General features: G+C 38.4%; 3 long non-coding RNA genes across 3 annotated transcripts; all 3 read right to left on the reverse strand.

Moving 5' to 3' along the window:
* Positions 1–373: 373 nt before the first annotated feature.
* Positions 374–7,638, reverse strand: LOC150057205 (uncharacterized). Its single transcript, XR_016537063.1, has 3 exons — positions 7,467–7,638; positions 6,947–7,054; positions 374–427 (listed from the first exon to the last, which is right to left on the reverse strand). It is a non-coding gene; the product is annotated as an uncharacterized LOC150057205 (long non-coding RNA).
* A 6,585-nt stretch (positions 7,639–14,223) lies between these two features.
* On the reverse strand, positions 14,224–18,521 carry LOC150057206 (uncharacterized). The gene is made up of 3 exons (XR_016537064.1): positions 18,482–18,521; positions 16,216–16,275; positions 14,224–14,265 (listed from the first exon to the last, which is right to left on the reverse strand). It is a non-coding gene; the product is annotated as an uncharacterized LOC150057206 (long non-coding RNA).
* A 3-nt stretch (positions 18,522–18,524) lies between these two features.
* LOC150057207 (uncharacterized) lies at positions 18,525–24,346 on the reverse strand. The gene is made up of 4 exons (XR_016537065.1): positions 24,304–24,346; positions 22,263–22,347; positions 21,771–21,975; positions 18,525–18,541 (listed from the first exon to the last, which is right to left on the reverse strand). It is a non-coding gene; the product is annotated as an uncharacterized LOC150057207 (long non-coding RNA).
* Positions 24,347–24,884: the final 538 nt, after the last annotated feature.

The raw sequence follows: 24,884 nt of genomic DNA on the forward strand, positions 1-24,884 counted from the left end.
AGAGAGAGAGAGAGAGAGAGAGAGAGAGAGAGAGCTCGCAACTGTAACTTGTTTTATCCTCTAGTTATCAGAGGATAACTACAACAAAACACTAAATTGCCTTTGAACACAACAATAGATTAGGAACAATAACTCTTGACATGTCTTCTTGGAAACACCTAAGATTTTAGAACGTTATCTACTGATATTACAGCCCAAAAATCTTAGAAAAATATCAAAGGCCCTGCAGTGTCATCAATACCTAAAATAAAGTTCAATAATCCTAATCACTTTCTTTTCAGTGACTATCCTTTTATGTATGACTGTACTTACATACATTTTATTATGCATAGATGCACATAGATGAGAGTATATATATATATTTAGACCTTACCCTTCATTATTGTTTGTTTCGTCAAGTTTGGTTGTGGTATAGGATGAGGTGTCCCTATAGGATGAAACCAAATGTCATAGTCAGACTCTCTAATGGTTATTATAGACTTGAATACATATCCATCCTTTCTTTCTTCAATAATCAATTAACCATTCAAAGCATTTTGTTCCATTTCTATGTATTTCAATATTTTCTGTCTTTTATCTTTTGTCTATTTCCAATTGAATTCCATCATATTATGATAGCAAACAGTAACATTGTCTTTTTTTTTTTGCCAGTCCTGGGCTTGAGCTCAGGGCTTGAGCACTGTCCTTAGACTTTCTCAAGGCTAGAGCTCTACCACTTGAGCCTCAGCACCACTTCTGGCTTTTTGCTATGTATTTGGGGTACCAAGGAATCAAACCCGGGTCTTCATGCATGCTAGGCAAGCACTTTAACCACTAGGCCAAACTCCCGGCCCGCATTGTCTTTTCTTATATGTGATTGTTAAGACTTCCTTTATACTCTGCCAAGAAACCTCTTTGAATATTTACTGTAGAGGAATATTAGAGGAAGGGAAAGGGAAAAAGAGAATAATGCTGCCTCTATGCTCTAAATATTAATTTCCTTTGTAGAAAGCTTGAGGGTTGCTGGGATGATATTTATTCTGAGAATGTTGTGTGGAATATTCTGCAGATATGTGCTGTCTTTGGCTCTTGGCCTTCAGTTGAATCTGGTTTCTTGCGGATTCTTTGGAAAGGATCTAACATGGTTGGGATCCATCTACTCATTTATGTTCAGCGATGTCTGTTGTGTCAAATTGGGTGCATTGAGGATTAGTTGCCTTTTTGTTGTTAATCATTGCAGTGTCTTTAGCAAAATGAAATGACTTTCATGTTGTAATACTTTCAAGTTTTCTTTGCCAGATAGGAGTACATTTACATTTGCTTCCTTTTGGGTGCCATATTGGAATATCTCTTTCCATCCATTCATATCAGGCCTGTGACTGTCTCTGATAGGGAGGTGGACTTCCTTCTTTCTCTTTTTTACTGTGTTTATGTGCAGGTAATATTGGGCTTCCTCTTAGGGCGTGGGTGCTCTCCCTTAGCTTTCTCTGTTAAGAAGGTACTCTACCACTTGAGCCATACTTCTGGCTTTCAGGAAGTTAACTGGATAAGAATTCCAGAGTTTCCCACCGATATTACTAATTAGATCTCCACTGCTTCGTCCAAAAAGGATTGTATCACTTGGTTGATATTCAAGGGGCTTGAACTCTGAGCCTGGGCATTGTCCCTGAGCTCTTCAGCTCAGAGCTACCATTCTACTTCTTGAGCCCCAGCACCGCTTCGGGTTTTTTTTGGTTGTTAATGGGAGGTAGGAATCTCTAGGTCTTTAGTGCCAGGGCTGTGTCTGATCCACGATACACAGTTCTCAGACACTTCAGTAGCTAGGATACAGGCTCTATGTATCTTTTATTTTTATAAAGACAGAGCTACAAATACCCCAAAGACTTTAGGGATTTTGATAAGATATGAAAGTAAATTGATAAGTACTTGATCAATCAGAGGTCTGATAAACCAAGAAAGAAAGTAAAAATACTTCAAGCAAATAGAAAAATAAATGATTCTATTGCAAAACACACTAATTTTTATGTGGTAGCTCAAGTTGATATTCCAGATGTGTAAGACAGAAGTGTAGTCAACAGTGGGGATTTGGTAGTGTGTGTCCAAGGATTGTGAAATGCCCTTTAGATTGTGCTAGTGTTTTTGCAGTATCTCAATCACAACAGGGACATGAAACGTATCTTTTATATATTTCTGTTTTTCCAAACAAAGTTAGAAAGATTCCCAGGCACACAATATCGAGATGATATAGAAACTTAGTTAATGTCTTTTCCTTTGTTGGAAAATTTTCCCTGAACATTAGAAATCTGTCTGCACATTTCCCTAGAAAGGAAATTAATTTCTTTGGGAATTTACACTGTTATCTCTTCAAAAGAAAGTTTCTATGCACAAGTAAAGAAATTTTCTTTCTTAAAATTAACAAAATGTTTATTGGTATCATGTAGTTTAATTGTACATGCAACTCACTACAGAGAAACTCAATCCTTTATGCAATCTGATTTTCAGCTGTCTAAGTCTGCTCTACTCCCTTCTTATTTTCACTAACTTGGCTCTTTTTTTAACTGCTTATCAACAAAATACAAGGAACAACAGCCGAGAAATTGGACTCTCATCAGAACTGACAGTGGGCCTGTCTAAGAAACAGATTTCTGGAGAAGGAAAGAGGCCCAACAACTCTTTTCACCTCAGAACCACTGAGACAACCTAATTGTTCCTGACTGGGATTCGTATCTCTATTAGCTCAGTGCAAGTTGCACGTAGGCACTGATAAGAGGTAAATAAGGATATGATTGCTAATTTCACTTCATGGCAGACCATGACCAAGTATGTACTAATTGACTCTATCAATTTCTACTTAGTTTCAGTACAAAAATAACTATTACATGAGGATACTGATAAGCTGTCACATAGATTGTACAGTAAACTCACACTACAAATGAATTTACACTCAGATGACAGATAACACAACTTACCAAATGTTAATTCTTGAGTCACAAACTGCAATTGCAGTTAACGTTGTGTCATCTCTAAACAATAAAATAAAATAAGACACAGAAAACTCATTTGGAACATACTGCAGAAATCAAACTTTTCTACGAGGCTGGGAACTTAAACCATGTCTGTGTTCATGCTAGGATCATGTTTGCCACTTGAGCTGCAGCTCCATCTCCAACTCTTTTGTTCCATCTAGCACTGTGCTCGAGTACTCTGGTGTGAACTAAGAGACCAGAACCAAATGAAAAGCAGTATTTTCATTTTACCACAGAAATGCAGTTGAATCTCTTCAGGAAATTAAATATGGACTGTCTTAATCCAAGGTAGAAGAATTTTTCCCAGTAGCCTAACACTGGACCTAATGCAATCTTGTATGACTTTCAATATGATGTTGTTCAAGAGAACTCAACCCTGAGGTCATACCTAATATTCTGCTTCCTCTGTTCCTTCTATTCCCTCCTCACTTTCAGTAATCCTGGATGTCTTTACTGACTTACTCTCACATTGCACCAATGGGTGGCAGGCCAGAAGCAGAGAACTCTTCACTGCTCACCAGGACAGTGAGAACTCCCTCTCCTTACTGGAGTCTCAGTCCTTCACCCAATTTGCAAAATGATGGAATGGCACAGACAAAATTGCACTTCCCTGACCTTCCAAATGGTTCCCACTAACATGTTCCTTCATCTCGGTACAGCTTCCTCCACAAGTCTGACTGTATTTGGGTATCTGACCTCTTATGGCTGTCCTCTGTAGATCTCTGAGTGTTCTGCTCTTCATTACCAACATGAACCATTAAGTTGTGCGCAGTCAAATACAATGGAAATTCCTAAAACTACTTTTTCTCTCCAAACAGCTATAACTAGCTGAATACTAAGTCTAAATACTCTTTATATGCTAGGGGTTATTTCCTGTGTTTTCCTAGAAATGAGGCCTCTCTCTCCAATGAAATGTGATACACAAAGATTTTTGCAAGGTGTAAAAGGAGTTTTTTTCACATGACCCTAAACCACTTTTTGCAGTGATTTTGTGGGTTTCCTTATGTTCCATATCCCTTGCTATGAAGAAAATGGAGCTGATCAACCATCTACATTTCTGCTTCCTCTCTCCCCTCCTTGCTAGCACTACTGTCCTCTGTCTGTTCAGCCACTCTGATTCATAAAAGGATTTGTAGTTCATGAGTTATTTACCTTAATCTACAAAATATATGTGCAAACAAACACACAGACATGCTTTGGGTATTACCTTTCACATAAAATTCCAACCATCACTTGATGGTAAAAGACTTCTCATCCACTAAAAATATCACAAATGGTATGAGGGAGCTGTCTTCAGCTGTCTGTTTTCCCCAGAACATGTGAAATCCTAGGCAAGTCATTCTATTTTAGCCAGTCTCCTTCCCACAGCAATGAAATGAGACATATCAGGGATGATCATGGGCATGAAAAGATTCTCTGGTCTTTTCATCATCATCTCTTGAGATAGACATCCAGCACATAATTAGGCAAATTTTTGTTTGGGGCTGAAAACACACCTTAACAGTAAGGCATTTCTGGAACATACACATCAAATTTAAAAAACCCTAATGACCAACCTTTTCTCAGTCATTGAGACATAGAGAGAGACAGGGAGAGACACACAGAGACACAGAGAATAGACAGAGAGAGAGAAACAGAGACAGTCAGTCAGACAGACAAGACAGAACCCCTGTAACTTGCTTTATCCTCTAGCTAGACAAAATGGAGTCACCGGAGAGAAATTTCTTAACCTGCTGAGTCTTATAGCATAACACTGAATTGGTTTTGGCCACTACAATAGATTAGGAACAAGAAGAATTCATGGTATTTCTTCTTGGAAATACCTAAGATTTTAGAAAGGTATCTACTGATACTAGAGCCCAAGGATCTTAGAAAAATATCAAAGGCTCTGCAGTGTCATCAATACTTAAAATTAAATTCTCTAATCTCTACCACTTTCTTTTCTGTAACTACCCATTCACGTGTGTCTGGACTTACCAACATGCAAATATGCATAGATACACATAGGTGAGAGTGTATGTATATTTAGACCCTACCCTTCATTTTTGTTTCTTTCAGGAAGTTCAGTTGTAGTATCAGATGACAGTTCTTCATTTTGGGGGCAAAATCTCTTACCTCTCATACATTTCCCATAGAGTTTCCTTCACTGCTTAGGTATGACAGCAGACTATAGTATTCCTACCTATGTCTCACAGCTGGGATCTCATGCCTATACCATATTGCTCTGCTACTTCTTGTTTAACATGTTGACATCTGTTTGTGTATGCACACATTTCTTGCCTTCATTCTGACATTAGGAATACGCATAGATATGTATATATGTAAATATCATCAGATCATTGAGAGCCTTCAAAGATATTAACTCACATTTCCATCCTAGATCACACATTATGTCCTACAGCCAATTTTCAGGATAGAAGTGTATTGGAATACATAGGCAGGCATGACACATAACTTTAGCATACATGTTCAGTCAAAGAACAATCTACTTTATACAAATGATCAATTTTCACTACTCATAGCAAATTGCTACCTCATAGGATACCATACATAATGATAGATAAAATCAGAAGATAGATGAAACTAGGTCATCATTTTGATTATAATAAAAATGATATATTAACATTTACTGATTGTATAACTATCCTTCACTTAACAATAGATTGTTAATATTACCACAGACCGCCCAAAAGCATTTATTTCAAGCTGAAATAAATATGTACTTTGATGATAATCAAGTATTTTAATCATATCTTTACTGACACTCACTAAGTCAACTTACTGCCAGTCATACAGGTTACAATTTTAGGCCAATACACAAAGAAGAAGAGAATCAATCCTTCTCTGGGTTGGCAGCCACCAAATAACAAAGAAGCAATGAAACAAGGATATATGACAGAAATAAATGAGAATGGGAGCAATATGTCTCTTCTGATCAATCAGAAACTTAGGGGAATATGCATTATTGTATCCAATGAAAGTGCCAATGGTAGTAGAGTAAGTTTGAAAACCCCTGCCCCAATGATATGCTGGCTGCTGAATACCCATTTTTAAGAGTGAGGATGGAAAGGAAGAGTGTATGTCTAGAAAAAATCAAATGAAAGTAATAACAAGCAGTTCTTGATATGTAAAAAAATCCCAGACTACAGCAATCACTGGAAAAAGATGTCAAGAAGAGCAGGAAATTATGGCAAATACATCAAATAAACAACCAGGAATAGTTATTGTAAAGATATAGGTATATAGTACAGGAAAATGCTTTTCTATAAAACCAACATCGTGAGACCTACAAGGAGACATATACTTGAAGAGTATATTACATGCATTCATATCCATTGCTAGAAAGGAAGGATCATTCAGACAAAAATGTCAATCACAAAACATCAAAGTTTACCACATTTCAAATTTGTCTAGAAGACACTTCAAAACATTTCATTTTCTAACTGAAGAATATACATTCTACCAGAAAATCACATGTTAAGCTAATAACCAGGTTAGAAGAAACTGAAACAAAAATTGGATATACCAATGTATCTTATTTTTACAAAGCAATAGAGATACAAAAAGATAGAGGACAAAACAACGCATGAAACTTAAGTGATACACACTTGAATGATCGGGGGACTGATAAACCAAGAAAGAAATTTAAAGTGTCTTGAAGCAAATGAAAACAAAGTGATGATATTGAAAAACATACTAACTTTAATGTGACAGCTCAACATGATGGTCAAGAAGTGTGAGGTAGAATAGTAGTCACAAGGTGGGGAGTTTTGGAGGTGGGTACAGAGTCAGTGGTGTATTAGCACAGAAGGAGTCACACCTAATGTTTTACAGAGCCCAGTAGGAGCTTGTTGGAAAGTTACTGAATGCTTCCCCTTTTTGTCACACTGGAGTGTGATGACAGGGCATTCTGTTTGCCTGCTAGGCAAACACTCAACCACCTGAGTAATGGCCTAAGTCATTTGGTGCTGTAGATGTCTTTCCAGGAAGGTCTTCCTTCTGTCTAGGTCTGGAAGTGGCCTCAGATCATCACCTGGTTATCTGTGCTCCTGGGAGAAGGGAATACAGCTGTGAGCTCCTAGGACAGGCTCACTGCTTGAGATAAGGGTCTCAATAACTTGTTTTTCATGCTGGCTTCTACATAGGATCACCTCCAATTTCCACATACCACACAGTCAGTGTGACAGGCAGACCCTTCCTGATGCATATTTCTTTCATTTTCCTAGCAGCACTGGTGATCCAACACAGAATCTTTCACTTTCTGAATTGCACTGCATCACACGTCACCGCTCCTTTCATGCTGTTTGTATTTCTTCAAATACAAGGGCTCAGCTCCAGCCTTATGAATGTGGATACTTATGTGTCCATGTGTCTGTACATACATTCATATAAAATATGTGCATAAACTTCTACATATACATTTGTCTAGCACTCTATTATATGGCTTGGATTATAGCTTACCTTTCAGTCACACTGTCATCATCGTGTGCTGAACAAAATTCAAATGCAGATGTGCTATAGGGACAAAAAATACATATAGTCAGATATCACATGAATAATTAAACTTCATATTCTGGGTCAAATTATTTTGCAAGTCACAAAACAGTGGACTATGCTTCTTCCCTATAACTGAGATATTCTTCTCACACTTGATTTCAAATCAGCACAATCAGCACAACATTACAGTTTAAGATTATCAAAGAAATATACTTGGTGATAAAATATTAACAATAAGCGTTCTAAAGTAATTGTGTATCTAGCTCACTGGGTCAGAAAAGAAGACAGGTGCAAGGTCATCTCCAAAGGTAAAGAGAACACATTACTCATTGAGTCACCAAGACACTAGGCCACAACTTCCTAAGGAGAAGGCAGAGTAGTCATCTATCCATGATCTTCATCACATGTAATCAAAACCTCCAGTTTTCCCAAGTAACTGAAGACAGAGGAGAGAAAGTAACCATGGAGTCATTACTTGCTCTGAACGATACTGCAATATCCTCCATTCACAGGTTGGGATAATCTTCAGAGTATGTGGTGCCAAGAATGAACATTATTACCATATCAATCCAGTCACTTTGAGACTTGGCAACAACCTTTCCATAGAAAGAAGAGAGAGTAGTTTGGGAAGGGATATATTTGGTCTGGGAAAATTCCATACAAGAAAGCCATATCCATACAACAAAACTTTTATGCTCATTGTTTGCAACTAAGTAAAAGCAGTGCTGTTAGCTTCTAATGGCCCTGTTTTCTCATTCCAAATTTCTTCTTTTCTCACAGCTAAGTTCCAGATTCTCCACTTCTCATAGCAATTTCTTATACCCACCATTAAAAATATCTACATTGTTATAAAACAATACAAAGTGTGGTATGAGGGTAAATGTCTTTTCAGTGTGTTAGAGATTAGGATCAGAACAAGCTGGCAGAGGGGCACAGCTAGACCCAGGGGCATTGTAAACACTAGCTTCACATGATGACAGGGCTGTATATTATAAGGGATACTTACATGACCTTGATCTTTCATACAAATAGTTCTGCTGCTCACTAGCCTCTACGTCTGTTTCTTTCTGCAATCTACTGCAGACCTGCGGGGACTTGTAGCTAGTGGTTTAGGAGCCATGCTGCTTGCCACCTGTGCTTCAGCATGTACACTCTCAGTGATGCAAGCAGTCCAGAGCCAGAGGGCGCCTGGTCCCTCCCGCCTGGAGTAGGAGTTCCAGGTACTCCTAGCAAGTGGGGCCTGTCTCAGGACACCATTGGCTGATGGTCATACACAGGGAGGTCCCCATTTGGTGATGTGGTGGCCACCACTCGATCTGTATTTAGCGAACTGCACTGAGAGTCTGGAGTCTGGTCTCCAGAGTCTGTGTTCCCAGGATTATTTGTGAGCTCCGTCGCCATCTTACCCCCCTCCTAGATGTCCAAGAAGGACTCCAACACAGACCCATAGGTAATATACTTCATATTTTCTGAAGGAATATGTTATTAATGTGAGCAAGGTAGATGAAGTATATTGCTCATGACCTGTTCTTCCCCCACCCAGTTTCATCTGAAGACAGATGTCATCCCCTGACACATCACTGACAAGCATGACAGTTAAAATGACACAGCAATTCCAAACCCTCAAGTGGGTCGTTTTACAAATTTGAACGTCTTCTTCCTTTCTCCCCTTGTTTCATCCTGCCCACTTCCAATCATGTGCTCTACACACTTAGCTATCATTAACTCGTGTTTTGTGTGTTCACTCCTTATAAATATCTCTGCATATGTATATATGCACACTTGTGATAACATACATTTGATCACATATCAGATCTGATATATAAATTCTTAAATATTGTATAAAAATGATTCTGAAGCTTATAGCTACAGGAACCTTACGCCCAAGTAAATCAATTACTTGGAAGTTTGTACATGACTTTACAATTTACTGAGTTGTATAAATTTATGATGCATTAAACACCTATTGCATATAGGAAAATGTTTACTTCCTCTGCCTTTCTTCTCAGATGCAAAAAGGATACAGCATTTGGTGATGGTTTCTATTACCTCCCGATTCAGTTTGTTCTCCTAGTATACATCTGTTGTATACTATTTAAGTTCTTGATCCCAGTGTCTGTCACTAACACTGAAAGTTCAACATCATAAGAGAATTCACGCTGTAACCCAAGGGCCATAAACTAGAGACCTGCAGCTGGGCCTCTGAACAATGTACACTGGGATTGAGGTGTCTGCTATCAATATGGACAAAAGTACATAGATACTGTTATTAAATATAACTTTGGAAAAGCCAATCACTGCATTTCTTTGATGAGTCTGGTAATAACTGACCTTGAATGTTCATCTATATCATCCTAATTCATATCTAACATCTTTAACTAGAAATGAGTTTTCCTGTGATAGTGACCTGAACATTAGACTTCTGCAAAGGAAAAGCTGATGGATTCATATTGAAGGACCTATCATCTTAATACCAATGCATAGTCCCCTTTTTTAAGTACAATTACACTCTAGAGGGACACATCTTCATTGCAACCAAGAAATTCCTGATTAAGTCCCTAGACTAACTTCTTACATTCATCCATATCCACCAGAATAAACATGAAACACGTATAAATGTGAGGCAGGGTTCCATCAACAGTGATGATGAGTGGGTACTTGTAGAACCAGCTTCACCTGCTGTTGAAGGTTCCTCTATGCCCTGCCAACTGCAGCCTGTTTCTGGATCTTTCCAAATTCTTTGTTTCTTGCTCTTTCAGGATTCTTTTGTCCTTCACCCAATCTGAAAAATCTCATACCAAAGCATTTTGAATGAAATGTTCTTTTAGATTGTGTGGGTGTTTTTACAGTGTCTTAAACACAACAGGGACAGGAAACATTGCTTTCCTGGCATGTTTCTCTTTTATCCAGATAAGTTTCTGTTTTATCCAAACAAACAAAGTTAGAAAGACTCCTATACACCCTGTATTCAGATCAGATAGAAACTAGGTTAATGGTGTTCTCTAGTGCTGGAAACCTCCGTGAACATCACAATTCTCAGTCTCCACATTTGTCTACTTGGATAGCTATGTTCAGTATCCACGCAAGCTAGGAAACTCAATTGGAGGCGTCTTAGAGAAATTAAACTCTTCTACTTGCAAAAGGTAAGACTTTTCCCTAAAGTTAAGAATACTATGACCCAATAAATCTACCTGATCTGATGGAGAATAACCTCTTCTGGTTTCAGTTCAACTAATTTCAAGACTTGGATATCATCTAAATATCAGCATTTTAGGTGTCCTCTATTCCCTGGTGACTTTCCTGCCGCTAAGATAGGGACAAGGAACAGAAGTCTAGAAGCAGGGCTACCATTGATTGTGGTTGCAGGCATCTATAGAAGGAAGGATATAGTCTTCCTTTATGGGCCATATTGACCGCTGGGATTACTTTTTTGTTTCAGAAAGGGATTCCCAGCTGCCTGGGCTCATGTGACTAGCTGACAGGCACTGTGGTGATCTAAGGATTTGAGATGCTAGTACTTGACTTCACAGCACCCCATGAGCCAGTGTATTTTGATCTACTCTATCATTTTCTAATAAGTTTCAAACCAGATCATGATTACCTGCAGATATGGACAGGCAGTCCTGTGTAGTCTGAAGACACATTATCCTCCAGAATGATATATTACTAAAAAAAATCAACTCACCAATTACTGTTGTCTTCATTAGAATGAAAAACAACCATTGTTAAGTCATTGTCTTCACTGTAGACATATTAAACATATACAAAAATAAGGTTGCACCATGTTGGAAAAAAATCACACATTTTTTTCTGACACTACTAGGTATAGAAATTATGACCTTGAGTATGCCACACAAGTATCTGCCAATGGAGCTGTATCTCTAGCTTTTCTGTCCCTAACACCCCTTATCTCCAGTACTCAGGTCTCAACTCAGAGCACTATCTGTGATACTCTCTGTTCATGGTATGTGAATCTTTGTGCCTAGGCTTGCTTGATCAATGATCTTTCCACTTGGGCTTTCACCAGAATGTACGATGGATGTGTATGCTTTTGGTTCATATGTATAATTATCTCTACACAGGTGGCAAAGATCAGAGGACAGCAATATGAAAACATCCAGGGTAGAAATTTATTTTTGTAATTGTCCATCTCCAAGGATCCAGTAAAATGTTGCACTGTATGTGTGGTTCCAGAAGCAGAGCCTCAGGTATAAGCAAGAAAGCAGAATATTCCTGAAGCCCTGACTAGAAGCCATAGTATCAGAATACCCCCATTCCACATGCTGGTGGACCCAATCTGTCTCCAAACTCTTTTATTTGAAATGTGAATTTTTTCATGATCCCTGTATTCACATGTGAGCAGTAAGAAGTAAAATAAAATCATAATGCCATGGATTCATCTCTTACACCAGTATAAATGCTGTCTATAAAGTGTTCATAGTGTCACCAACCTTAGAACCACAGTGTTTAAAATGTGGCATGAAGTGGACAATGAAAATATTATGCATAAATTAAGTTTTGGATCTAGAGAAAGAGCACACCCATCAGAGAACTGGGCATAACCAGCAAAAATATGGGAAAGAGTTGTACAAGAGGTTATTTACCCCTTTCACAACGAAACAAACTTGTAGTCTCTTTGGTATGACATTTTATTTCTTCACCTTGAAAAAATTCATTTGGTCAGAACAAATGCATGGAATTGTGTGTCACTGCTGTAACACCAAAGGAACAAATTTAATTCTAGTAGGATCTAATATATCAGCAAGGTGTGGATTGTCTAGGAATTTTGCTTCACTGCTTACTAAAATAGCAAAACACTTTTGTGAGACTCGTTTCTCATTTATTCAACAACCATGGAAAAGGAGTAATTTTACAGAAAAAGCTGCACTGAGAACATTTTGAAAATAATTCCCAGAAACACTCTGTTTAACAACCATGTATATTTACATATGTTTATCTACATATAGATATCTGACCTTTTTGTCAATTCTTCGGTCCCAACTTCTGTTGGATCTTTTCCATCCGTGCTAGAGGATTAAACGATAGAGTCAAATGCCATGTGAACTCATAGTCTTAGTTTTTTATTCAAATTGGCTACAGTTTACCTAACACAAATAAATTCATAGGAATAGAAATAATACATAACTTAGCAAAATGAACAAAGGTATTTCCATTTTTCCCTGGAAAGGAAAATTAATTTCTTTTGTAAAAGAAAACTTTTATGCATGATTAAAGTCGTTTTCTTTCCTAGTAAACTTAGCACAATGCTATTGATATTATGCAGTTTAATGCTAGTTGGAACTCACTTCAGAGGAACTCAGTGCTTTAGAACTTCTAATTTTCTGCATTCTAAGTCTGCTCTACTCCCTCTGTCCTTTCATTTATTTGGTTGTTTTTTTTTAACTGCCTCTCACAAATGGACAAGGAATGGTAGCCTAAGAAGAAGGATTCTCATCAATTCTGATAGTGGGTATCAGAATTCTGGAGAATGAAAAAGATCTGTTGTTCTTTTCATTGAGAAACCATTAAGACCATTCTCACTGTTTCTAACTGGGATTCTTACCACTGTTGGCTCTGTGAAAGTTGCATGCAGGCACTGATATGTAAATAAGGATTTGGTTGCTAGATTTCACTTCAAAGCAGACCATGATCAAGTGTGTGTTCATTTATGCTATCATTCTCTATTTCAATACACACAAGGATTACATGAGAACTCTCTGATAAGCTGCCATATTGATTGGGCATTATACTTACATTGAAATCAGTTTAACTTTCAGATGATAGACAACTCACCAAATGTCAATGTTTGAGTCACAAACCGCAGTGGCTGGAAACGTCGTGACATTACTAGAAATGAAATAAAATTAGAAACAGATAATTGAGTTGGACCATGGAGAGGAACTCAAACATGTTTTATACAAGCTGGATATTGAAATCATGGCCTTGCTCCTGCTAGGAAAATGTTCTGCCACTTGAGCTACATCTACATCTCCAGCTCTTGTGTTCCCTCGAGTGATTTTCTCTGGTACTGCAGTGCAAAACTGAGAGGCATGTTACTAAATGAAAAGCAGTATTCCATTTTGCCAGAGAAATGGAATTGTATCTCTTGGGGATATTAAATATGGACCTCAGAAAATTAAAGGTTTCATCCAAGATGGAAGAATTTTTCTCAGTACATCTACCACAATGCCTAATTCCATCTTGTGTAACTTTCAATGCAAGTCAAAGGAACTCAACCCTGAATTCCCTAATTTTATGCTTCCTCCATTCCTTCAATAATCTGGGATATCTTTACTGATTTCAACTCTCAGATAGGAACAATGGACAGTAGGCCAGAAGCAGGAATTCCATCAATATAATGGTGGGCTTTTCAGTATCACCATTCTGGAGAATGCAAGGTCAACCCACACTCAATTAAGAACTTTAATACTAGGCTCTACACACCATTTCACCACGGGGTTAGTTCTGAGTAGGATTGTCACCTCCGTTGGCTAATAGAAAACAACATACAAGCACTGACATTATGAAAATTTTGGTTGCTTCCTAGACTACAGAGCAACCAATCCACCAGTGTTTTTTGACCAACTCAATCATCCTCTATTTGTGTCAATATTCAAAATGACTTCATAAAGATATTCCTAGGCTGTCTGTATAATCTGTATTGTCCTCAGACTCCAAAACGGTTGTACACTGAGATGTCAAATCAACTCACCAAACATTTGCGCTCAGTTCAGATGGGAGGACCTCTAATGTGTGGTGCTCACTATAACAAAATACAAAACATAGAGACAATTAAGTGGGACACTGGGAGAAGAAACAATGCATTTCCCTAAAAGGTTGGGGGTTTAAACTATGGTTTTCGCTAGATATGCATTTGAGTTGTGTATCTAACTGTTCTATAGCTTCAATCCCTGTCCCTGAAACTGCAGCTTAATGTTTGGGCCCAGTGCTGAATGAAGCTTCTGAGGACAGAAGATTGCTTTTGTCTATGTTGACTCAATCATCCCTTGCTGGCTGTGCTCTCAGGATGATCTGGCATGGGTAGATGAACCACTCTCAGACCTCTGTGATCTACTGGATCATGTACTGAGAGAACTGAAGACAAATGACAAAAACAAAGTCACTAAGGAAAAGAATGTGTCTGAAAAGCTAATTCAGTTCAGCAGCAAAATGCTGATGAGGGAATGTACAGATCAAGAGTGGAAGCAACACCCATGGCACAAGAACAAAAGGAGCACAAGGCCAAATACCACAGCAAATGCACACGAACACACACACACACACACACACACACACACACACACACACACAATTGGTAATTTCCTTGATGAAGAATGTGATCTTGTGAGAAAACCCAGCAACTGTTCATTTCAACAATTTCAATCATGTCTTGATGCCAAGACTTTAAGGCTTTACCCAAATAAATGACGTCTGTGCACTATTCATGGAGTCAGAAACCTTCGATTCACATTTATGAAAAAGGTTGCATTAACTGTATAGAAGAACATGGCATCTGCCAAATAGGATAGAAATCTAAAGGAGGAGTGGATGGGCCAAACAATTGTCCAAACCAAAAGGGAGACTTTGTGGAGACATTCCCTTCTACTGTCTCGAACAAGAGACAAATGTTCACAGCCACTTTCAGACCTATAATCCCCAGTCGTGGGAGGTAAATTGTTAGTGCACAAGTTCTTCCTTTGTGATCCTTTGTTACTGCAGTCCTAGAAAATGTGTACAAACCTTCAATCTGTGTCTCATGCCCAGGTGGTCTGATCAGAGTTTTCTAAGAGTTCCCTTCACTGCTCACAAGGACCGGGAGAATTCACTTTCTTCTGGAGTCTGAGTCCTTCACCCAATTTTCAGAAGGATGGAATGGCACAGACAAAATCGCACTGCCGTGACACTCCAATAGTTCTCCACATTCTTTGTGCTCAGTCTCTGAACATCTTTGTACACATGTATATCCATATTCTGGTATCTGTTATTTTATCCTGACCTCTCTAGATATATGTGTGATCTGCTTTGAATCATTAAATTATACACAGTAAAACAGTGGAAATTCCTAAAATTATTTTTTACCCAAATTTGGTACAATTCATCCAAAACAATCACAAAATATACTATTTTTGGAAGGGGGAATTTCCTAGAAATGAGGTTCTTGGTACAAAGAAATGTTGACCTCTGATAAAGAAATCTTTTATAAAATGATTGACAAAGAATTCTTTCCTTATGGACATATATTGTGGATTTGTGTCTTTCCTTATTTTCCATTTCACTTGCTATGCAGGAAATCAAGCTGATATACCACCTACATTGCTGCTTCCATGACTCCCTCAGTTCCCACTTGCTGGTGTTACTGTTGGCTGTCTTTCTAGCCTCCTTGATTGATAGAAAGATCTGTAGGCTCCCATCCAATGTGATAGTATGCCTTTCAAGGTAACAGAGGAGTGGAGTATGAAGAAGTGATTCAGGTTCCATTAGTGTTTTTTTTTATGTGAAATCTGTTTCCAATACATTCAATTGGTGTGAGTTTTCTACATGAACTGTGACCATCTTCATTTATAGATCCTACTACTTGACTTTCAAAGAAAGTCTTATTTATGTCAAAACTTAAAACAAGGATGTACTGATACTGATTGACTGTCATATATATTGTCTACGGTTACAACACTTTACATTGTTTATCACTCAGTTGACAAGTACATGGACTCACCATATGTTGAGGGCCGGCCAGGACTGGGATACATTTCCCCTCTGGGTGTCAGATTCCACACTGTGAAGAAATTAAACACATACACAAAAATTGAGCCAGAACAGTACAGAAAAATATCTACATTGCTGGGTATTGAAACCATGGTCTTCTCCATGCCAAGCATGGGATCTGATATTAGAGCTACACCTCCACCTCTGCTATCCCTGCCAGGCCTCTCTGCAGTACTGAGGTTTGACTTCAGAACGTTGGGTTAGATGAAGCTGCATAGAAGTGATTCGAGTTTTGGCAATGCTGCCTCATCATGTGAACCTCTGTTTTCTCTTAGAATGGCAGGGAATGGACTGGTGAACCACTGAATAACATTTCGTGGAAGATCTGGTGATAGCAAGTGGAAGGCACTCAGAGTAGAAATGGCTTTGAATGGCTATTTCCAATTCTGCAGCAAAACGTTGGACTACAAATGTGGAGTTTGAGTGATAATGCATTATATTAGAGCACAAGAGCAGAGGGGCATGTCATAATACCAATACATAATCATATGAATACACATAAACACACATATCACACACACACACACACACACACATACACAAACACATAGGTTACACAGTCCATAATTTCTTTGGTTGAGTATGTAATTTCTTTGGAACACCAAGTCACTCTTCACTTCAGCAATTAAAATCATGATTCGCCCAAGATAAATGATGTCTATACTCTATGCATCAACTCATAAACCCTGGATTCATATTTGTCAAAAAATTAGCATTGGGATGGGAGTTTGGCCTAGTGGTGGAGTGCTTGCCTAGAATGCATGAAGATCTGGCTTCAATTCCTTAGTACCACACACATAGAAAAAAAAGGCCAGAAATGGTGCTGAGGCTCAAGTGGTAGAGCTCTAGACTTGAGAAAATCCAAGGACAGGATTCAGGCCCTGACCTCAAGCCCAGGACTGGACAAAAAATGTTAGTATTTACTGTACAGAAAGAATGGCATGTGCCAAGTAGGTCAGAAAACTAGAGGATGAATCCATGGGCAAGAAAACTATCACAACAAAATGGGACTTTGTGCTTCAATTATTTTCTTCATCCTTGAGTCAGAGCCAAGTGTTCATGGGCCCTTGGAGAACTGAATCCCCTCCCTCAGTGCTCTCAAATACAGTGTTAGTGCAGAAGCTACTTCATTGTGATTTGTCACTGAGCTCTAGAAAACATACACAATCGGTTGGAATAAAGTCTCATGGAGGTGATCTGATTATAGATTTTTCTAAGAGTTCTCTTTATGGCTCACTAGAACAACAGAAACTCCATTCTCCTCACTCATCTTAGTCATTCACCCAACTCGTGAAAGGATGGAATGGCACAGATAAAAGTGCACTACTGTGACATTCAAAATACTGCCCACAAACTTGATGCACACTCTCTGTACAACTTTATACACATACCTATCTATATTCCAGTATCTGACCCTCATGGCTGACTTCTCTAGACATACATTTCCTTCCCCTTATGATCACTACTTTATCTTTAAATTATACACAGTCAAATACTATGTTAATTCTCACACCTACTTTTTTCCCAAAGTATCTATAATTCATAAAAAACTATCTATGTATTGTATATGCAAGAGAGTACTTCCTGAATTTTCCTGGAAAATGATGCTTGGTACTGTAATAAATGTTCACCTCTGCCAAACAAAGTTTTCATGCAACATTGGCCAAGAGATCTTGCCTTGTGAATCTACACAGTGTTGACTGTGGCTTTGTGGCTTCCCTTATTTTCCATTTCACTTGCTATGTAGGAAATCAAGATGACATATCCTCTACATTTCTGCTTCCATAGCTCCTCTGTTCCCTACTTGGTTGCAGTATTAGTGGCTGTCTGTCCTACCTCTCTGATTGATAAAAGGATCTGCAGGACCTCTATCTGATGTGATGCTGAGTCTTTCAAGATAACGTAAGTGTGGGGTATAAAGAACTGATTCAGGCTCCATTAGCTACTTTGTATGTGAAATCTGATTCCATTCCATTCAATTAGTGTGAGTTTCATATATTCACTGTGACCATCTTCATTTATCTTCGTAGATCCTGCAACTTGACTTCCAAAGAGAATAGGAACAGTTGTTTATTGGTGTGTTCCATTGTGGCCTGTTTATTTTCAAAACTGAAAACAAGGTTGTACTGACACTGTGTGCCTGCCATGGGTATTGTCTATGGTTACAACACTGCATATTGGTTAGCACTGTGATGACAAGTACATGGGGGACTCACCAGATGTTCAGGGCCGGCCAGGACTGGGACAACTTTCCCCTTTGGGTGTAAGTGTCCACACTGTGAAGAAATTAAACACATACGCAAAAGTTGAGTCTAAACAGTAAAGAAAACTATCATTTTCTATCTACAATGCTGGGTATTGAAACCATGGACTTCTCCATGCCAAGCATGGGATCTGCTACAGGAGCTACCCCTCCACCTCTGCTATCCCTACCAGGCCTCTTTGCAGTACTGAGATTTGACTTCCAAAGCCTGTACTAGATGAAGCTGCATGGGATGAGACTAGCATTTGGCCACGCAGTCTCATCACATGAACCCCTGTTGTGCCCTCAGCATGGCCAGGAATGGATTGGTGAACCACTGCTCAACTCAATAATGACATTTACTGAGAGGACTGATGATAATAAATGGAAGGAAATCAGAGTAAAAATGGCTTTGAAAGGACATTTCCAATTCAAAATATTGGCAACAAAATATTGGACTGGAAAGGAAGAGTTGAAAAGAAAATATCAGACTTAAGCACAAGAGCAGAGCGGCAGATGTCATAATACCGGAGTACCAGCACACAAACACACATATAAACACACACACACACACACACACACACACACACACACACACACATACACACACTCCCTAATTTCTTTGAGAATATGATTTCTTTGGAACACCCAGTCACTGTTCATTTCCACAATTAAAATCATTCTTGATGCCTAGACTTCAATACTTTACCCAAGGTTATTGATATCTACACACTATTCATTGAGTCATAAACCTTGGATTTAGATTTTGAAAAAGTATTCACTCTACCGAAAGAATGTGGTATTTGTACACAATGGAATTCTATGTTGCTGTCAGAAAGAATGACATTGCCCCATTTGTTAGGAAATGGAAAGACTTAGAAAAAATCATATTAACTAAAGTAAGCCAGACTCAAAGGAACTTAGGCTCAGTGGTTTCCCTCATTTGTCATAATCAGTGGAAACCTTGGGCTGTCCTAGCAGAGATTTGCAATAGGGCAAAACCTTGATACAAAAGGCCATATAGTAGGACGCTAAATGAAAGCATCTCTAGGCTATAGAAACATAAGCCATATAATGAATGATTGTTGTTCTTAAGGTACTATGTTATCTCTTATCTCTTTTGCTGTCCCTTGGTTATCTCATATTGTTACAGTATCTCACTTTGTTACCTGATATATCGGATATATTTGTTTTTGGTTATTTGAAATTGGATAGGGAAGGGGGGGAAACAAGATGAGGGGTGGGGGTGCAGGGGGGAAATGGGGACCAAGACATATGAAAGGTTATCAATGTATGTGAAGTGATGCACCATCTATTTGGCAAATATCATGTAACCCTTCTATTAATTACAATAAAAAATATATGAAAAAATAAGAATGGCATGTGCCAAGTAGGGCAGCAATCTAGAGGAGGAATCATGGGCCTGACAATTGTCCACAACCAGGAAAACAGGGAAAAGGGATCTACAAGGAACTTCCTTTTCCTCAGCCCTGAGTAGGGGCCAAGTAGCTGTGGGCCCTTTGATTTGAGCCCTATATCCCCCAGTGTTGTGATGTAAATTGTTACTTCGGAAGCTACTTTTTCTGTGATCATTTGTCATTGCAGTCTACAAAATGTGTACAGCCTCTCAGAATAGGGTCTTATAAACAAGCTATCCTATCAGAGTTTTCTAAGAGTTCTCTTTACTGTTCACTGCAACATCAAGAACCCCATCTCCTCACTGGTGTCTCAATCATTCACCCAATTTTAAAAGGACAGTATGGCGCAGATAGAGCTGCACAGCTGTGACATTCAAAATAGTTTCCATAATGCAGGGATCAAGTGACTAAAATCCTAGCTACTCAGGAGGTTGAAATCTGAGGATCATATTTCAAAACCAGCCTTGCCACTGTAATTTCCAATGAGACTGGAATCTCCAGTTAGCCACCAGAAACCCAGAAGTAGTGCTATGGCTCAAGTGGTATAGCCCCTGCCTTGTGCTGAAGAGCTCAAGGACAGTAGCACACAGGCCCAGAGTTCAAGTCCCCATCCTACAAAATAAAATCAAAGAAAATAATCGGTCCTACATACTTAGTCTCTGTATATCTTCATACATATGCCTATCTATATTCATTATGTGACCTTTCATAGCTGACCTCTCTAGATAGAGATGGGATCTGCTTTGAATCATTAAATTAAGCACAGTCAAATACTATGTAAAATCCTATATATACTTTTTAATTTTTGCTAATTCTGGAGCCTGAACTCAGGGCCTGGGCACTGTCCTTGAGCTTTCTCAAGGCTAGCGCTATATCACTTGAAACACAGCACCATTTCCAACTTTTCCTGTGTATGTGTTACCAAGAAATAGAACCGAGGGCTTCCTGCATGCTAAGCAAGCACTCTACCACTAGGCCATACACCTGGCCCTTCCTATATGTACTTTTTCACACAAATTAGCTGCAATTCATTGAAGACTAACTATACATAATATATATATATATATATATATTCAAGAGGGTATTTCTTGTGTTTTCCTAAAAAAGAGACTTTGGGATCTAACTAAATGTTCATCTCTAAAAAACAAAGCTTTTAGACAAGACTGATGAAGAATTCCTTCTTTGTGAACCTACACCAATGTTTTCTGTGGTTTTGTTGTTTCCTAGATTTTCTTTCCCTTGCTATGTAGAAGCTGAATCTGATATATCACCCAAATTCTGCTTCCAGGTCTCCTCTTTTCCCTTTCGCTCGTTATGTAGAAACTCCAGCTGATATGGCTTTTAAATTTTGTATTCGTGTTCACTGTTTTCCACTTCATGCATTATAAAAAAATTCCAGCTGATATATCATCTAAATGTTTGATTCTGTTTCCCCTTTACTCCTTGCTTCCACCAATACTAGCTTTCTTTCCTGCCTGTCTTATGGAGAAAAAGATCTGCACAGCAGAAGCAAGATTCCTATCCATCATGATGGTGGTATTTCAGGTGAAATAGTCCTGGCTTTTGACACATTTATCCTGATTCCTTTAGCTACTTCATATCTGAACTCCTCCTCACTTCAAACTACTCATTGTGACTTGAGTGCCTGACCTGTGATACTCTTTTGGCTCCTCATAGTTAACTTTAGAACAGCCTATGAGAAAGTTTCTTTTGACCTCTTTCCTTTGGTATTTATTTTCAAAACAGATAATAGTTACATGATATGGTTGGGCAGTAATATCAACTTTGTCTTGGTACCATACTTCAAAATGATTTGACTTTCAAATGACAGGTAAATCCACTCACCAATTGCTCATGCTGGATCAACAGCTGCTGCCAGAGCCCAGTTTACATGGACTCAGGCATGCCTATCACAGCATCTCAACTGCAGTATTTTAAACAGAAGGAAGCCTGGTGGTGCTGGCATACGCTGGTAGTTCTCCTCTGTAGGAGATAGAGCTGAGGCTCAGGGTTGAAGCCAGCCGCAGCCAACAGTCCCTGAGACTCTCATCTGCAATTCACAAACAGAAATGGAGATGTGGCACAAAGTATCTGAAAACTAGCTCCAAGCAAAAGAGCTCAGGGACAGTGCTAATGTCCTGAATTTTAAGTACCAAGACCACAAAAAGAAAAAGAGAAAGAAAGAAAAAGAAATGTGTTTAATTTGTGAATGTGTGACATATCATTTCCATAGAGTTGACATTTATTAACAAAGAAAGTATAGGTATATTCTCAATTTCATCAGACAAGCTTGAGACTTTTACTCATGGTTTAGCATCTTTGAATCCCATGACTTACATATTACATTTGTTGAGGGTCAACACTGCTACAGTGTAATCCGGATATATCTCAGTATAGTATCACTAGGTAACAAACCATTCACCTAAGAGAAGGAAAACATAGAAGAATTTCACACTGATTGTGTTGAAAATATACTTAATATACCAAACATTATGGAAAGTCATGCACACAGAACTGTTTTAGGTGGTGGTGAGCCTTTTAAAATCTATAGCCTATGAAACCTTGAAAGCTATAATTCTTCAGAGTTGACCAATCCTGGGAAAAGTACATTCTGCAATTACTTTTCATAGTTCTGTTACAGAACAAGAGAAGAAAAATTTTTGAATCAACAAACTTTCACTGATATACAAGGCACCTTTACAGATAATGCATTGCTTCACAGGACATAGAGATGTAAATAAATCCATTATTAAGAGAGTTTATATCACAGTTATTATGGATTTTCTACTTGGAAACATTTTGTAATAGAAATAAAAAGGATGAGAAATATTGTACATTCTATAATATTTCACAGAGTGGGTACATGTTAAGATAATACAATGTCAATGGGAAATAAAAAGATATTATAATCCTAGCTACTAAGCTGTTCTGAGGATTTCAATTCAAAGAAACCTAAAAAAACAGCCAGGAGACTCCACTTATCTAAAAGGAAAAAAAGCTGCACTTGAGAAAGGGTATCAATGTATGTGAAGTAATGCACCTTCCATCTGGCGAATGTAATGTAACCCTTCTATTAATTACAATAAAAAATATATGAAAAAAACATATATATGAAAAAAGCTGAAATTGGACCTGTAGCAGATGTCATAATTCACTAATCCTGGGTGCAAAAAAAGTTGTGAAAGCATTTAAGACCCCTAATTAAAACCCCAGTGTTACCACACATTCACAACATATGTACATACACACAAACACACCCACATACTCAAAATTGTCCAATAATAATAATAATAATAATATGATATTTACACTAAGGCATCCAGACACATGTAATACATTCCTACACTCTTCAAAAGAAAAAGTAACATGAAAATAAAATTCTTCTTGTAAAAATATATAAATAAATACATTTAGGTAAAATACTGGTTCTGACTTTTAGATCTGGAGCAGACACTTGTAAAGCACATTGTATCCAGCCATACCATTTCATACAGAAAGGAAACAGAACTCCCAATGCTTGCAGTCCCTAGTCCTTAGGCCCTAGCCATGGGAGCCAGAAGAGGTCAAGGCAGAGCAAGAAGACTTGTAGCCAGCCCTGCTTCTGCTGTGGAGCTGTGACAGAAATGTGAAGAGCTTCATGTAACCTAAAAGAATTAGGCAAAAGGACTCAAACTGTCTCCAGCCTTTCAGTTTGTAAACAGCTAGACACAGAGGAGGATCAAACTCTGTCACAAATTTAAATCGTAGCTGATTTTCCTGCTACCTTTCAGGCTAAGAACTTTCTTTTCTTTTTCTTTTCATTCCTTTTGGTTCATCACTTCCCCTAAACCCAGTTTGTTAAGATAAATCTTCAGAGGAAATGAGCTTTAGGTGATTGACTAATCAGAAATCCCAGCTATTCAGGAGCTGAGATCTGAAGACAAGAAGTTCAAAGCCTCAAAAAGCTTCTTGGAACTCTAATCTCCACTAACCAGCAAAAGTTGTACATGGAGTTGTAGCTCAAGTGGCAGAGTGGTAGGAGTTGGAGAAAAAAAAAAGCTAAGGAACAGTGTCCAGGCCCCAGTTTCAAGTCCCCATACACACACACACACACACACACACACACACACACACACACACACACACACACACACACACTTTATTCAGGTAGCTACAAGGCAAAGCCTTCATATGTAAGAACCAGAGAGATCCCCAGTCAGCTCTCACTCCTCCAAGTCCCCTCCAATCAGCCCCTTCTCCTCCTCACATTATCCAACAAGCCCTCCCTCAAAAAACTCATTCTTTTTACTTTAATCCCTATGGAAAGGATGGGAAGTAAGTCCAATGGCATAGAAAGCAAACCCTATGATAGACAGACTGCCCTTGCTCAGACCCTTACCTTGTAGAGCAAACTCTACTCATATAGTTGCTCCTATGGCAACCCCAAACAGAATGTACTGGTCATCTTTACATCACTGCAGAATGAGGAATGGAATGTTCGAGAATTAAAGGCATACCAGTTCTCCTTAAAGACAGTGGACTGAAATTGGAAAGGACATAAGACCAAAGTCGAACACTACACTAAAATAGTTTCAACACATAGAATACCTCACCTTTTCTTTTCCCTCTGTATTTAATGTGGAGAATTTTTCTGTTAACCCAAACTTGAAAAATGATTTCTGAAATAAGAGTCTGGGAGATTGGCCTAGTGGTAGAGCATTTGCCTAGCATGTATGAAGACCTGGATTTGATTACTTGGTTCATACCTAGAAAAAAGCCAGAACTGGGGTGTTACAAAACCATTTATTAGCTCAAAATTCAGCCAAAAATTAGGTATGTTTTTAATTTGGCAAAACTAGTAGAGCTTGTTCCCATGGAATACGCTGGCATACCAGGCATAAAACAAGTTGATCAAGAACTAAATGGAAAACAAGATGAACTGAAGAGTGAACAGTAAGTTTGGCCTCTCGTCCAGACAGG

Source organism: Megascapheus bottae, chromosome 11, assembly GCF_031878675.1.
Source record: "Megascapheus bottae isolate mThoBot1 chromosome 11, mThoBot2.hap1, whole genome shotgun sequence".
NCBI lineage: Eukaryota > Metazoa > Chordata > Mammalia > Rodentia > Geomyidae > Megascapheus > Megascapheus bottae.